We start from the raw sequence: 15,292 nt of genomic DNA, 5'->3' as shown, positions 1-15,292 counted from the left end.
GTCGGCCACAGTGTCCCTGATGATTACTCTCGGCAGAGGTGTTCCCTCTCTCTCCTACACCTCCCATCAAGGCAAGTCCCATGCATTTAATGCACGGGAGGCTCCAACCTTGCCCCAACCAGTCAAACAAGGCCTTGGTCCCAACTGATCTCAGTCACTCCCCTTCTATAAATACCCCCCTTGCATTCATTTGCAAGGGGTTGGCCTCATTAAGAAGAAAAAGATCTTCCTCTCCTCTCTTCTAGCTCTCTATCTCTCTTCTTCCATTGAAAGAAAAAGGAAAGCAACCCACTTCCATACACCCTGCTGGCATACAGCCACCTTCTTAGCCTCCATCTTCAACCCATAAGCTCAATACCTTCTTCAAATCTCAATACCAAAAGGTATACCACCTTTACGTTCTTTTCTGTTTTCGACTCCTGAGGGGAAGCAGTAAGGCCCAGGCTAGTAAACAATACTAGTCCTGGCCTTGGACTGGAAAAATACAACAATCGTGTGAGATGGACCTTGGCGCACGCCAGTTATCCCATGCCATACGCCAGTCATGGCAGTTCGAGCACAACTGGCGTGGGGATCATGGATCGTCGTTTATGTTATTTTATCTTTCTGTCAATCACCCTTGCATGATAATAATCAGTTTACTGCTTTCTGTATCTAGAACTGTTTAGCTGTAGTAGTTACTGCTTGCTCCTTCATATTATTCAAAGGGCCTCTGGGATCCTTCTGGTCGTGTTCCAGAGCCCAGATGATGCAAAGTCAAGCATGGGATCAAGGTCAAAGTGGCGTACGGCTATCCATAAGTGGCGTATGGCAGTTTGTCCGAGGATCCAGTGGCTGGCCCTTGCATCTTAGTGTGATCTTGGCCTATTTTTTGTCCCCACACTGTTTTAGGGGTATTCTGCTGCTTTTCGTGGCTTGAAGCCATTTCGTATGTCTGTAACTATGTGTACCCTGTCTCATTAAACTGCGTGGTTTGTCCTGGGTGTGCGCTGGTTCCTTTCCAGAGCCCAGAGAGTTGAAAACAAAGACTGAACAAACAAACAAGTGGAGTACGCCAGTTATGGGGTGGCGTGCGCATGTTCTATCAGCATGCAGTGGCTCGGCCAGTGCATGCTGACACAGAATCTGCTCACGTCCCTGCAGGGCAGCGTACTTCAAGTTATCCAGTTTGCTCAGTGCTTGTTCTCAATCTATATTTAGCATTGCGATCAAGTCGTCCATAAACCATTTTGCCACATAAATCACAACTTGTTATAGTTTTAATCCCCATTAACTGTTCCCCCGCCCTAACTGGCTAGAGAGATGATCAAATGAGAGAAAAATGCAAACTTTTTGTAAGAAAATGCCTGAGTAGAGACCGATCTCCGGATTAGGCGATAGGGGTGCCATAAAACCCTTCCCCTCTCGTAAATTGGCTCCCGAACCTCAGATATCGAAGGTGACGACGGGCCGGTCCATGCCTTTTTCAAAATCAAACAAACGTGGCAAACGTTTTCGAGTTCGGTTCCTTGGGTGCTCCCACCGCTAAAACCTGAGTGGCGACTCTGAATCGAAGCATTTCGCCGCGCTTTCCGAAAAAGGGCCGCGCCCGATTTTTGTAAACGAAAATTTCCGGGGCGCGTGCCCACAGGAAATAGTTTGAACGCGAAACTAATCGTAAGCGTGACAACCAAAATGTATTGTTTCGCCTTCAACCGGTAGAAGTTTTGGGGCATTTTCCATTGTTCTAATCTTCTTTTTACTCCATAACTTAGTTAGCCGGACCAATTCACGTGCATTTTCATATTAACTAGTCAAGGAGCCAAACCCTTTCCATGCTCTTTGTGACCGAGTTTTGATTTCCATAATCATGTATCCGAGCTAGCTTGCTGAGTCGAGTACTTGTTACTCACAAAGAAACTTGATTATATGTTTATTTGTTGCATTATGGCAAGTTGGAAAAATGGCTCCAGCTATGATGCTCTCAAGTGGTTTGGGAACATCATGCCTCCAGTTGTTTTCGGCCATTCAATGTTGAAATTTAATCTCAACCGCTGAGGGTGAGGGCTATACCTGTTTACCTTTTAAAGTCCAAAATTTTGAACTAGGAATACCTACCATTTCAATGACCATACTCACCACAAATTTTGGAAAAAGTATGGAGGATATAACTTAAGAGGTATGAATGGATACTTTCAAAATCTCAAACATTTTCCGCAAAAAGGAAAAAGAAAGGTAACTTGAGGAACCAGTTATAGTAAATGTGATCATACTATATTGCAAATGTAACCATATGACATAGTAAGTGTTACCTTAGTAAATGATATGTAAAATCTATTTATGTGGTAACTAATACTTTATTTTTTGGGCCGAAAATTCATAAAACCATCTGTCTCTTTTTTTTTGTAAATCCCCCTTACTTTTTTATGGATATTTTTGATCTAATGATTGAGATTTACTTATTTTTTCAATCTAAGGGTCCATATATTTTTTGGGCTCTGCTATTCGCAACTCTTTATTTTCTCCCATAGCCCGTTAAAATTTTTCAATTATATTCGACAGTTAGTTACCGAAATTGAAATATATTTTCAGCATCCAATTACCGAAATATAATATTTTTTTCAACAACTATTTACCGAAAATATATGTTCGGCAGTTGTTTACCGAAAGTTGAACATATTTTTGACATGTAGTTACCGAAATATAATTTTGTTTTCAACAGCTATTTACCGATATGTTATGTATGATTTTCAACAATCATTTACCGAAATGTAGTGAGCTATGAGAGAAAATAAAAGGCTGCGAATAGTCGCGTCCTATTTTTTAATCCAAGAATCATATTCAATGGAGGCATTTGTACTTTTCATACCACTTGGAAGCATTTCATCCTTGTGTTTGAAACTTGTGGAAAGGTCCGAAAGAAAGAGAAAAGAGATAATTTTTTCTTACCATTATTTGGTTTGGAGAGAAAAATGAGATAAAATAAAAAAAAAACTAAATTATGCATAGTATATTTTCCTCTTTTTTTTCTCTCTCTTCAATCTTCATCTCATATAATATATAAAAAAATAAATTGTGATTTTAGCACTCCAAAAATTAATGGAGTAACTCTAAAAATTAAATCATATTGATACACAAAACGAAATCGCTTTGAAGCTCCTCTATTAATTTTTGAAATGCTAAAATTAAATTCCTAAAAAAATCTAGACCATTTCATATCATATCATATACTAGTAATAAAAAGTTCTAGAATTATGGAAGTATATTTTCCTCTTATCTCTCTCTCTCTCTCTCTCTCTCTCTCTCTTCAATCTTCATTTCTCCCATTTTCTTTTGAGTTCCAGGCAAAACGAAGCATAAATGTGCGGGAAAATAGGTCTCCATTTTCTTTTGAGTTCCAGGCAAAACGAAGCATAAATGTGCGGGAAAATAGGTCTCAACTCTCAAGGACTCTACGGAGGAAGCATTGCCGACGGACCATCCATCTTCACAGGCAGGCCTATTCGTCGACTCACAGTGACAAAAATCCCCACCAAAGCTCGGAAGCATTGCCGACGGTCCATCCATCTTCACAGGCAGGCCTATTCGTCGACTCACAGTGACAAAAATCCCCACCAAAGCTCGAAGACTTCCTCGTCGGCGACACGTCGTCGTTCCAAACAGAAACCCAGGCGACCAGAGCGGCGCCTCAGCCTTTTTCAAACCGATTACTCCTGGATCGGCCGGGTTCCAGGCGTTTCGGGTCTTAGAGATAGGAGTTTGGAGATCCGGAGCTCGAAGCCGTTAATCCAAGCCTTGAGATCTGGTAGATAAATGGACACACTCTTCAATAAGTCGAGATATTTTGCATAACAAGGTGCAGAAATAAATTAATCATGATTGAAACGCAAATTTTATTTTTTTATAACGGATGTTAAGGCCAGCTTATCCGCAATTTCGGGGGCCTGGGCCTGAAGGTAACGACCGGAAGGTTTGGGATGGTCGAACCTCATGGTCAAGCACTTATTGCTTTTTCATGTTCACTTTGTCGACCCCAAGGGGTTGGAACGCAAAATTTTAATATGAGCAAGTGCAAAATAAGCCAAATAATTTGACTTTTTTGCTTGTTTTTGCTCTATACAAATTTGAGTTTGAATCATTATATTTTACCTTTTCATTCCTTTAGTCGAGACAAAAGAATAGTCGATAAATATTGGACATGCAACTAATAAATGCTAAAAACTGCCAAATTTCATTACTTCCTACTGCTTTTATTTCCTGATGGTGGAGTTTTAATCTACCATCGCATACCATAAGACTGAAGCTTGACACTGGAGATAGTTCCATTCACAAAAAGTGGTTGGAGGTGGCGACTGATAGTGATTGGATGTGGGAGGGTGTAGTGAGTAATGGATGTATTATGTGAGGACTTGCGCGTAATAGGGACATGTTGGTTTGGTTTTTGATAAAAGAAGTTTAGGAGCTTAAGAATTTTTCGGATGGACTAAACGTTGGAGCTTAAGAGTAAATACTTCATTGATTGTTAATTCTTTGGGTTTAGCACAACAATTTAGCTGGTTTTTTAAGATTGAAATAGTTTTGTGGCAACCTGTTGAACTTGTCTTTCTTGTCCAATTTTCATAACATTGCTGGTGAGCCACCATCTAGCCTAGTCTTCTTCTAAGAATTGGGAAGCTAGTTAAAATATTTATTACTTGGAGTCTTGGACAAGTTTTGAACCGGCAAAGGTCCATTATTTGAAACTGTTATCTCTATATTGGCACCTACCAATATAACCTGCTAGTAAAACAGTCAACTGTCAAGCTTTTAAAAAACATGGCTTGTGATTTTGTCGCGTGATGACTTGTGTCTAGATTAGGAAACTTCAATGAAGCCTTTATTTGTTACTCATTGATTGGACCATGCATCAGTCTTATACGATTGCAATACCTTTGGGATTGTCACATTCTTACCTAATACCTACCTTTTTACTCCTTTATGAACTCCCATTCCTTTGGAGGAGAATGAGAGAGGAAAAGAGGGAGAAGGACAAGAGAGGTGAAGTAGGGCTTCCTTGCCGATCTCTAAATTCTAAAGCTACATTAGTTACCTTATCACCAGTGGTTATATTGCAGTGCAGAATCGCAGATACTAAGGCGCACACTAGTCACTAGCTACCCAATATTACAAGGGTACATCTCATGTCTAGGGATGGCAACTATAGGGTATGGGTTAGGGGCTCTCTCCCCAACACCCTGCTAATCTATGTTCTCCTCCCCATAACCTTAATCTTTCTCCATACTCATACCACCCACCTTGCCCAACCCCGCCCAAAATGTATATTATGCAAATGAATTTTTTATGCTTAGTATATAGTAAGGTTTTGCATACCAAAATATAATCTATCTAAAATAATGTTGTTGAGGACTTTGAAAGACCTCAAATAGTTTAATAATCAGGAAAGTATATCAAATAATAAATAACAAATATTAATTTGGTACATAATGGGTTGGGATTTTGGAGCGGGCAAGGAACATTTTTCCCTCCCCAACTGTATGTGGTTAGCTTTATCCACCTCCATACCTGGTCTTACCCTATTAGTGGCCCCCAAACCCTTATGAATTAGGATTTAGGTCTGAAGGAGGGTTCAGAATGTAATTCTCTGAAAATATAGTTTGGGGAACTTAAATACTTCTTGTTGTGGCATCCTATATGTGTTAATGTGTTATGCTGGCTGCTTTTGCTTTTCCTCCTGCAGTCCCTCATCCTCCTACCATCCAAACTTCATAAAGTTGTTCATTGTCCGGTTACAACATGATGTAGGCTGAGTAGGGGATTACTCCTACAAGCCAAGTAATACCCCATAATTTCCTTTCCTGAAATTATGATGATGTGCCTGAATAGGGTAGTTGGTTAATTAGAGAAAAATTGATACTTCATTATACATGTATGTGTATATCTATGCTTCTGAAATGTAGAGTTTGATGTGTTAGATTAATCTCTGCAGGTTCCATTCAGATGGTATGCTAATGAGGAGCTACGCAGACTCGAGACATATATATTATTTTAATGCTAGCCTGAGGTATTCTCGTAAAAAATGGGTACATGCATAAATTCAAGAAGAAAGGACACCATTTTATGGCATAGCAAAACTTTGACATGCTTTTGTGGTCAAGAGAGTAACTTAATTTGTAATAGTGAAATCTGAAATTTAGTAATGGTGTGAGCCTTGTGCACTGGAACTGCACTTGGTTAATTTTTTTGCTTAAATCTTAGTATGTCTCAAACATTTTTCAAATTTAATAAATTAAACTTTCAATAGCACATCATTGGCTACCTAATTTAATGCCATCGTACTGCATGCACAGCCATCGCTGGCCAAAATGCGAGATTAAGCTGTGTTTCTGATGGATATGTTCTCTGGTATTGTGACCCCAGCTTGAACTTCAATTATGCAACTGCAGTTGCTACCTCCACTGACATCAGCACCATCCAAATCTAGGCACTAACCTCTCTCATCAACTTCAGTGTCTCCATCCTAATTGCCCTTTATCTATGGTGTGTTGAGCGATATCTTGCCTAACACAATAATTAACATCAATGTCACATGACTTAAACTTTTCAGTTGTTGGCAGTAAACTCTTTTAGCTAACTTCTCTCATCTGCTTCTGTCCGTCCGTCCAGAGCTGCTGTAGCCTCCACTTAATCAATCACTATCTTCCCATTACTAACAAAATTTATTGTCATCCTCTAGGCCTTTTTATTGTGTGTGATGATGTTTTTTGAGATGCTGTTTTCTTTGCTGTAACTGGGGAAATAGATGAATATGGAAGATAAAGAAAAGAAAAACTTTTGTATGATGCAGAACAAATAGAGGAACATGGAAAAGAAAAAGAAATGAAAAATGGTACAACACCAATATAATCTTCAGTTTCTTTTTTTGGTCTAAGTTTCTTTATATGTACTTTAAGATATTGGTGTGGTGATTTTGGCAACTATTTGTTGGATTTTTATTCCAAGGAAATTGATTGTTGCGGCATTATGCCCCTTGTAATAAAATGTTCCAAGATCTTCTACCAGAATGGCAAGGTTTTTCTGCTCCTATTGGCAGTGATGTCCATCGTCATATCTTTGTGCGCTTCTGTCCTCTATGTTCTTTTGTTGGAAGGTTGTTTAAATTCAGTTGGCCATTTAGTCTCCTTTTGTTTTGACGTGTCAGAAATCTTTGCGCATGTGATGAACAAAAGGTTGGTAAAGTGTTTTCCTATCCCATAACCTATAGCATGTGAATGCTTTGATTGTGTTCCTCATTTTCATTATGAATTCCTTGTCTTATAGTTTCATCCATGCCATCATCCCATCGTTGAAGGACTCAATTTTTGCTCCTTTCATGACTTTGTACTTGGATATGTATATGGTTGTTGTAGTTCCCTTTTAGTACTATGTTTTCCCATTTTAGTTTTGGTTATTTTTGTAGCTAATTTTGAATGATACAATTTTATTTGGGGCACAATATGATTTGTGTATTAACTCATTGATAATTATTCCACTTCTAAGTGTTAGTTGTGACCTGACAATGGTAGTCATGATCCTTTGCCAGAATAGTGGTTCTGGCATAATATTTGGTTATTATTGTCTGGAGTTCTCTATAGTTGGTTGTTGAACAACTGAATCCTAGAAGTGTATGTTTATTTTCTGTCTGTGTCATTTTTGTATTCTGCATGTTTTGTTTTAAACCATAGTTTTCTTATTGCTCTTTGGCTTTCTTTGATTGTGTAGCAAAACTCTTTTTCATGGCTTTAGTTTGCTTTTTATGTTTTCTAATTCAAAGATATCAATGATGTGACTTGTCATAACAAGCATGGTACTTTGTGTTGATAAGTTTACAAATTTTCATCATATGTATAAGCACAAACGAGTTTAATGGCAAAAAACTAGGATCCCATAAATGAGTACTACCGCGTACTAAAAGTACAAAAAATTTAGTTTCTTACCATCATCGTCCTTTCATAGCTCTTGAGTCTTGACATGAAATTCTCCAACTTTGGAACAGTAGCAATATACAGTTGAATGGGAGTCCTTATGACGGTGCCACAATGTAAAGTGAGATAATCATGTGAGAAATCTACACAAATACCATCCATGAACAAAATAGATTATGTTCAAAATTTCTAAGAGAAAAATAAAGTTATTAAGCCAAGAGAGACGTACTTGAGTAGTTAGGAGAGTAAGACTTGCAGTGCAATAGTGATATCTTCAAAGAAACAGTCCCTTTAGTACCATGATATATGTAGAGGCAGGATAGTGATGGCAAGAGCATAAGACCAATATCAGGAAACTTTTTAAACGCCAAAATCAGCTCCTTGTAGACAAAAATGTAAGAAAAAATAATAGGGCTTCAATTTGCCAAATTTGGGAAAACTGTCATATCAGTCAACAAGAATGTGATACAATTTCTAAAATAAGAAACAATGATGCGGAAACCTGATGTAGTGTTATACTCTTTGTAGTTTAGATACGGAGATGATTGTTATAAAATCCTTTAAAAATGGACAGTGATGCTTGTAAGTTGTAGAAAGAATCAGTTTCATGCACATTATGTTAGAAAAACGTTTAGTCTAGTTTATAATCTATATACTTCTACTTATAATTGCATAAATGTAATATATCATGACAACTACCATATATAATATATATTCCTACTTCCTTTCCCACCCACATTTTTTTTATCATTATTATCGTGTCTATCCTTATTATACTTGTTAATTGAATACTTTGCTACGTGGTAGTCAAGGAGATTATTGTACATGTGTTCGAAAATGACATGAGACCTCCTTTTAGTGACCATGCTATGAGAGGGCTAAAGGGCAAAGAACTTGCATTATTGCATCATTTAGATGCATTTCGATAGAAACAAAATTATAAGAAAAATCTAATCTTAGCAATTAATCATTTATACATAAGCAAATACTGCAGTACAATACATGTAACCCTCACTAGTAACAACTGGACACAAAGGACTATGAACTACAATTTAAGGTCCCATAAATCATGTCCACGCAAGAATATTCATATTTTTCATTCAAAATGTTTGATATGTAAAAAAAGGGAATTTTGGCTTCTTTCTTTTTTATGAGGAAGCTGATTTTAAGCAGCACAATTACTATCTGTTACTATAGGTGAATTCTACCTCCCATTTCAAATACCTTTTAATTTAAAACCAGTAGAAAAGACAATGCATAACATAAAAAGGCAAAAACATATTGGAAATACCTCATAAGTCGCTGAAACAATGGAGCGACATAGACATAATCGGACCGATCACCTATGAGGAAATCCTTCACGTTGCCAACAAAGTAATCTACGAGGGTCATAGGTAGTTTTTCATGCACCATCACTCGATCTTCGTACTTCAACACTGATTCTAATCCTAACACATTGGGGTGACCCATTCTCATCACCTTATCGCACGTGGAGAGCACTTTATCATCACTTCGGAGTCTTCACAGTCTACAAGGCAACGTCTCTGTTGTCGGTTCATCAAAATTCTTGAAGCCCGGCAAGAAATCTTCAAATGGTGGCTTCGTAGGAGCTTCATACGTGTCTACACTAGACTATGATCATATGGTTGGCGAAAGTCTAGTGTAGTCACGTTTGAAGCTCCTGCATAGCCACCATTTGAAGGCTTCTCGCCGGGCTTCAAGCATTCCGATGGACCGATGACAGAGACGTTACCTTATAGTCTGTCAAAACTTCAAAGTGATGATAACGTGCTCTCAACGTGCGAGAAGGTGACGAGAATGGGTCACCCCTACGTAATAGGATTAAAATCAGTGTTGGAGGACGGAGATTGGGTGATGGTGCATGAAAACTGCCCATGACACTAGTGGATTACTTTGTTGGCAACGTGAAGGATTTCCTCACAGGTCATTGGTTCGATTATTTCTATGTCGCTCCATTGTTTTAGCAACTTATGAGGTATATCCAATATTTATACTAACGGATAGATAATTAGGCATTGTCATATAGTAGTATTATGTATTATATATGGTAGTTGTCATGATTCATCTCACATTTATGCAATTATAAGTAGAAGTATCTAGATGATAAACTAATATTTTTCTTATATCAATATGCATGACATGATTCTTTCTAGCATGCATCACTGTCCATTTTTTTTAAGGCTTTTGTGTCAACATATTCATAGCGATCATCTCCGTGTCTATCACTACATTGGGTTTTCATGTCATTATCTTCTTATTTTAGGAGGTGTCTTGCATCTTGTTGACTGATATGGTAGTTTGGCCAAATTTGGTTATTTGAAGTCGTATTATTTTGTTTCTTACATGTTTGTCTGCATGGATCTGATTTTGGCTTTTAAAGAGTTCCATGATATTGGTCTTATGCTCTTGCCGTCACTATCATGTCTTTACATATATCTTGGTACTAGAGTGACGGTTTCTTTAAAGGTATCACTATTGAAATGTAAGTCTTACTCTTCTAACAACTCAAGTACTCCTCCTATTGACTTATTAATTATATTTTTCTTTTATGAATTTTGAACATAATGTATTTTCTTTGTGATGGTAATTGTGTAGATTCCTCACCTTATTCTCTCACTTTACATGTGGCATCGTCATGAGGACTCTCATTCAGTCGTATATTGCTAGTGTGTCAGAGTGAGGATTTCATGGAGAGAGCTGTGACAGGGCGATGGTGATAAGAAACTAGATTTTCTGTTCTAATAGTACATGGTAGGCTAGGTAAGTTCCAACCCAAGTTAGTACTTATTTATGGGGTCTTTGTTTGGCCATTAAACTAGTTCATGCTTATACATACTATATTGAAGTGGATTTGCACGTGTTATTTTTCTTTTCTTCCAACACATGCAGTCTTCTAGAGAATTAATTTTTGTGGTGTAATTAACTGCCAAAGAGACAAAAGGGCTTAAGCACTCCTATTTGCACAACACCAGGTGACCAGCTGAGAGTCCTAACCTAATCTCTGGGGGGAGAGTTGTATATCATTCTCACTCCAAAGTTGAACACCCAATTAGTCATTCTAACGATTCTATTTTTTTTAAATATAGTTGTTTGAATCGTACGATGCGTATTGTACGAATTGATACAGTGGCCTAGGATCCTTTGTCACAACTCCTTGTTTCCACTCTTTCCCAGCCCTCAAAATGCGACACATTCCCGTCACTAAGAAAAACTAAAAGGTCACACCACACCCAATCCCTCCTTTGTCATCTCCCCTGCTATGTTTGCCCAAAAATTTCATGGACTGACAAACGGCTGCCGTTGCGACACCATCTCTCTGGACGGCCACTCCGTGTCGATCTCCCCCCCTCCCTGTCCCCCTCCACCACAATATCCTCACTTCTGAAATGTGAACTCTCTCTCTCTCTCTCAGACACACACACACACACACAACGAATGAACCAACAGTAGATGAACTGCAGTTCAAAAAAAAAAGGAATCAGTAGATGAACACATGTTTGCATTTGCCTATGGTTTCGTATTCAGATCTTTTCACCAATTTTATGTCTTAGTTTTTAATATTCTAGCAATTCCTTCTCGGATAATGAAAAATCAAGGGAGGGCTATTGCATCTGGTTTTTAAATTGATGAATTCGAGTTTTGCTTTTGTAACTTGGGGTTTGTAGGGGCTAAGCAGATGAGGGCATTGACAAGGGTGGTGATGATATGCCTTAGAAAGCATTGGGTTTTCACAGTATTGAAAAGATTAGCTGTGGTGTGACCTTTAGTTTTTGCCTGTGAGCAGATACGTGTTGCTTGTTGAGCATGGGATAGAGAGCGGGGCCAGAGGATCCCAGGCCTGATTCAGTGCGTAATCGATACGAATAGGCTACATAAATCGGAAATAGCTGTGAGTCGTACGTGAATCGGTGATGCAAGAGTTGGCTGATTGACTACAAAGGAATTGCAAACAAAGTGAAAACTGCTGGTCTACCTCTTGCATAACAAATCAAAGACGGGATCGAATCATGAATGCCCAAAATGCCATTATCGCGTTGACAGTAGTGATGTAAGCTCTAACTCTGGCATATAGTTTGATAGTTAGCCACCAACATGGGACTTTTCGCAATATTGGTGTTTCACAGAATGAGTTTTCCGGTGATGTATTTAGGATTTTATACAAAAATATAATATATGAGTGATACTAATTGTTAATCGTCTTCACATTGCTTTTCGTGTATAGGTTTCTCAAACATTGCCTGGATTGCCTACTGGTGTGATTTGATCCATCAGAAATAGAGCTCTTAGAACATTTAGCTGCAAAATGCGGAGTGGGAAATTTGGAACTGCATATGTTCATTGAAGAGCTCATCCCAACAGTCGACCAAGAGGAAGGAATATGCTATACCCATCCGGAAAATCTCCCTGGTAATGAAATCCATATTTTGGAATACAAGCTCCTTTCAACTATGTTCATTGTACAAACTTCATGTTTTGTTGCTACGACACGTGAATATACTTAATAAAAGTCAAATATTGAAATGGTGGACACTTAGTGAAGTAATATTCCCAATACTCATGTTATAGAAATTCATCTTGTGGAAAAAATTCTGAAGGTTAACGGAATCACTTCCAACACAAAAGAAGTCATGGGATGGTAAATCCTGTTGACATCTCAGGTGATGGTATCATATTGACTGATGGCATTATTTTTGGTTGTAAACTAAATGAAACCACAATATTTTTGTCCCAACCAATTAAGGTCGGCTACATGACCCCTTTTTATCCATTCTGCTATGTAAGGGTTATATGTGATTGATGACATTTGTGATGATAAAAATTGCCTCTTAAGGTTATGCCCGAAAGTTACTCCAAATGTTGGATGTGTTCAGTTCCTTTCTTTTGTATCTCGTCATCTCTATTTTAGCTTTGGTGGTTTCTTCTTACATCTCCAGTGTTTTTCCAAATGTTAAATAGGAAGCCAAGCTTGTCAAAGAAGCATCTCGTCCTTTCATCCTCTGATCCTCCATCCAAGAATGATATGGAGACTTACACTTCGTTGGCAAGTGAATCACAAGCTACTGATGGCAACGACATGGATCATGACTCATTGTTATACAATGAGATTTGGGATTCCTATGTTGCCCTCGATGATTCCAGACTAAATGATGGTCCTTTGATGTTCACATAATAACTACAAGAGATAAAAATCCACATGTCGAATTGCTGATCTTGCGAACCTAGAATTTAATACCCCTCTTGGTTCCCAACAACTTGTAAGTGTTCCCCCCCCCCCCCCCCCCCAAATCCCCATCCCTCTCTTCTATCATTGTTTTTGCTTCTCGTCAAAGTTCTTTCAACTCAATACAGTTCCTTGTGGCAGTGGGGGTTCGCCGGCATTTTTTGTTCTCTCTCGAGTCCCCTATGGTTTTCAAGAGTCATCTGTGACAAAGATTAATGATTTACTTTTTATGTTATTTGTTTTCCAGGGAGCTTACTCTTGACGGGAGATCGCAAAATGGTTAAGCTGGCGGATTTCGGTTTGGCAAGGACGATTCATGAACAGAGATGACTGCCGAAACCGGGACTTATCGTTGGATGGCTCCCCCGAGGTACAATTTTGAATGGTGCACATCTTTCCTCTTAGGAAAAAGTCCAAGGAAAACACAGAAGGCAAGCACAGACTGGGCTCGCTATATGGGCTTCAGCGAACGGCATGACTGTCCGAGCAGCCCACTTGCGTTCAGCCCAAACATGCCACCCCAGTGAAGTGGGCTGCCCGTATCAGGCCCAATGTCTTGTGAGATTCGGCCTGCTACACTTGATGTTTTAATCCAATCCATTAAATAGATAGAAGAAGATTTAAAAAAAAAGGGGATTCCAAAGCCAAAGTGATGGTAGCATGACTGTTTTTTGAATTCAGATTGTCGGTGTTGCATTAAGTAAAAACCATTTGCGAAACGTATCGCAAATAAGTTTGATGAATTGCTTCTTCTGCTGTTTGGAGCAGAATTGAAATCTTAGCAATGTGTAATTGTAGTTCAAAGCAGAATTGTCCGATCACCAATCGTCAACTAGCACACACACAAGTTGGCCCAGTGGTTTGGGCAGATGCTCGAGCTTTAGGAGTACTCTTCAAGGTTAAGGGTTCGATTTCTTACCGGGTGAGTACCTGGACATTAGTGGGGGGTCATGATTGGTTTAGTCACGCTAGTTTCTCCGGAGGTTGGGTTGTACAGTTGAGTCCATATAATGGCCTTGTTGTAGAGCCGTTCCTCCGTTGTCAACCAAAAAAAAAAAACTTCAACCAACACGAGTTCTGAATTAGTTGGAAAAAAACCCCCAAGAGTTGGTCTATTGGTCGAGTTCTGAGACTCAGGAGTTCACTCCCTCCTAAGGTCTTATGTTTAAAATCTCTCAGGTGCTAACAATTTCTCCAGGGTAAGAGCTCTAGCTTTAATTGAGAACCCCTCCCGAAGGGGGCGATGGGATTAATCCAATCGGTGTGTGTAAGCTCGCCATGACATGCAAGTTATAAATAAATTAGTTGGAAAACAAGTCAATTGTGGAAGGCGAGACCACCGACAGCTTTCTCTTCGCCACGTCTTTCCTCTTAGAAAAAAAAAAGTCCAAAGGAAAAACCAAAAAGACAGACACGAGATTTGATGTTTTACTTTTGTGGATTCGGACCTTTTTTTGGAAGGTAATCAGTGCAAAGAAGTCCATGGCTTACGCATTGCAAATTTCGAACACCGACACGACTTTGGTGAAGTCCAATTGTACAACATTACTGAATCAAGTTTACTTGGAGTTTAACTTTGTGTTCTCGTTTGTTAAAAGATCGTTTCAGATCGATTTAGTATTATGTAAATAAACATAGCGAGAATTTTTTAAAGCTCGTAAAACGTTGACATTAGGCTTGAACAAGACACTAGTGCTCTTGTTCGGCTAGTGACCTCTCGAGTTACTCAAGATTACTCGTGATTGGCTCGATTAAAGCTCGTATAAGATTGGACTACCGATCAACAAGATATATTTAAAAATTTGTTTGAGTTCTTTAAGTTTTTCAATCAAACTTGAACAATTCTAAGCTCGGAGATTTGAACAATTAGCATTTTGAGTGAGGGTGGTGGAATGTAGGAGCAATAATCATCACAAGTTCCTCGAGATTAGAATTCATTTGTTTGATCTTTTCAGAAAAAAAAGTCAAATAGTTTTGCAAAAATACAGCAACAATATGTACGAGAAGGAAAGCTACAAAAACAAAAACAAAACGTGAAGGTCGGTAGTAGCTCCTGTTCAAAATGGTGTTTTCTATGCAGCTTATGACGTGGTAGAGGACAACAAAGCCC

The 15,292-nt window shown here is 38.6% G+C and overlaps 1 long non-coding RNA gene across 2 annotated transcripts; it reads left to right on the top strand.

Annotated features, from left to right (window-relative positions):
• The first annotated feature begins 3,236 nt into the window (after positions 1-3,236).
• LOC131302650 (uncharacterized) lies at positions 3,237-13,986 on the top strand. 2 transcript variants are annotated; one of them, XR_009191852.1, is made up of 6 exons: positions 3,669-5,021; positions 5,966-12,004; positions 12,046-12,098; positions 12,184-12,368; positions 12,918-13,216; positions 13,430-13,986. It is a non-coding gene; the product is annotated as an uncharacterized LOC131302650 (long non-coding RNA). The 2 variants fall into 2 exon arrangements; XR_009191851.1 differs by lacking the exon at positions 12,046-12,098 and having other exon boundaries at positions 3,237-3,784; positions 5,966-12,009.
• The last annotated feature ends 1,306 nt before the right edge of the window (positions 13,987-15,292 follow it).

This window comes from Rhododendron vialii, chromosome 10a, assembly GCF_030253575.1.
Source record: "Rhododendron vialii isolate Sample 1 chromosome 10a, ASM3025357v1".
Taxonomy (NCBI): domain Eukaryota; kingdom Viridiplantae; phylum Streptophyta; class Magnoliopsida; order Ericales; family Ericaceae; genus Rhododendron; species Rhododendron vialii.
Note: the sequence above shows the minus strand (reverse complement) of the source record. Positions and strands in the feature narration are given on the sequence as shown.